A 1,299-nucleotide genomic window follows, 5' to 3' on the forward strand; every position below is an offset into this window, starting at 1 on the left:
GAAGCTATTCGAAAAAGACATTACATTTGTCATGGTTAGGCCGTAAAGAAGGCCATCGTTCCACAGTTTCACCATAAACATTCTCCAACACCTACACAAATACTCAAATTTATCAGCAAAACCACTTTCTGCTTTGACACACTTGTCAAATTAAACACTAAAGGAAATGAGTTAAATTGACAATTGAAATGATCCAAAGTTGTCTAATGCACATAAGAAAGTAAATTAGTCATAAATATAAAATTAAACAGGATCCCAAAACTAAAAATTCAAATAAGATTCATTACAATCAAACATACCGTCAGTTTTATCTAGCACCTCACAGCCTAGTCCAAGATGAACCCCTGCCTTGAACTCCCTACCTGACTCTTCTGCCTCTTACGTCTAGATTTCTTTGTACTGTTATATGTTGTAAAATTTTAATAGTTTAAGTAAGATTGAGACCCAAATGCGAGTAAGATAAGTAAAGTCAACATAATAGGCCAGACAACTTACGAGAAAAAGAAAAAATAACTTACGAGAAAAAGTATGTTTCATTCCTTGCGTTAAGGTCGTCCTCATTAATCTGATTTTATTATTTTACAATTACATTTAGAAAGCTTTGCTAAGAATAATCATCAATTTGGAAAAACTACAAAGACAGAGTATACTATAGCACCATTTCTACTACTAGCAGGTTTGACACCTATATAAGCCAGGACACTATTCTACAGTTCAGCCTTGATGACCACAATAGGTACAAGCCATATCGATGTCATTGTGATTTTATTTTCTCTATGCCATTGAAGACAATAGCAGAGATCAGTTTTGCAAAACAACAATGAAATATATACCAGTTCTCCTATTTAAACATTCAAAAGTCAACAGCTCATTGAGGATATTATTTTGGAAATAAGATGTACTAACCTCAGTGATCATTGTCTCATTCTTGAGAGACACATTTACGACCTGATATTCTTCATTCACCTAAAACCCAAGTGGAACAGATTAGTGGGAACCATAGATTACTGAGCAATAGCTAAATGAAATTTGAAGTTCAAACCCAAAACTCAAAACTGAAGAGATCATGGGTGGATGGCATGTGACATTGCAGTCCCTACAGCATGATTGGTAAGAAAAAAGGATTGCATCACTACATAGACTATAGTCCACTACAGATGTATATTTGACTCAGAGTATGAGTGAGAATAGAAATGAAAATCCACCTTAAAACTGGCACATTTTACTAAGCAGATTGGACAAGTAAAGTCTTCGGTTACTGGAAACAAATAACATCCAAAATGTAATTTATGATATATA

At 33.9% G+C, this 1,299-nt stretch overlaps 1 long non-coding RNA gene across 1 annotated transcript; it reads right to left on the bottom strand.

Moving 5' to 3' along the window:
- Positions 1-304: 304 nt before the first annotated feature.
- Positions 305-981, bottom strand: LOC130507833 (uncharacterized). Its single transcript, XR_008942452.1, has 3 exons — positions 907-981; positions 519-565; positions 305-399 (listed from the first exon to the last, which is right to left on the bottom strand). It is a non-coding gene; the product is annotated as an uncharacterized LOC130507833 (long non-coding RNA).
- Between the last annotated feature and the right edge of the window lie 318 nt (positions 982-1,299).

The sequence above is a fragment of the Raphanus sativus genome, unplaced genomic scaffold (genome assembly GCF_000801105.2).
Source record: "Raphanus sativus cultivar WK10039 unplaced genomic scaffold, ASM80110v3 Scaffold6315, whole genome shotgun sequence".
NCBI classification, from domain to species: domain Eukaryota; kingdom Viridiplantae; phylum Streptophyta; class Magnoliopsida; order Brassicales; family Brassicaceae; genus Raphanus; species Raphanus sativus.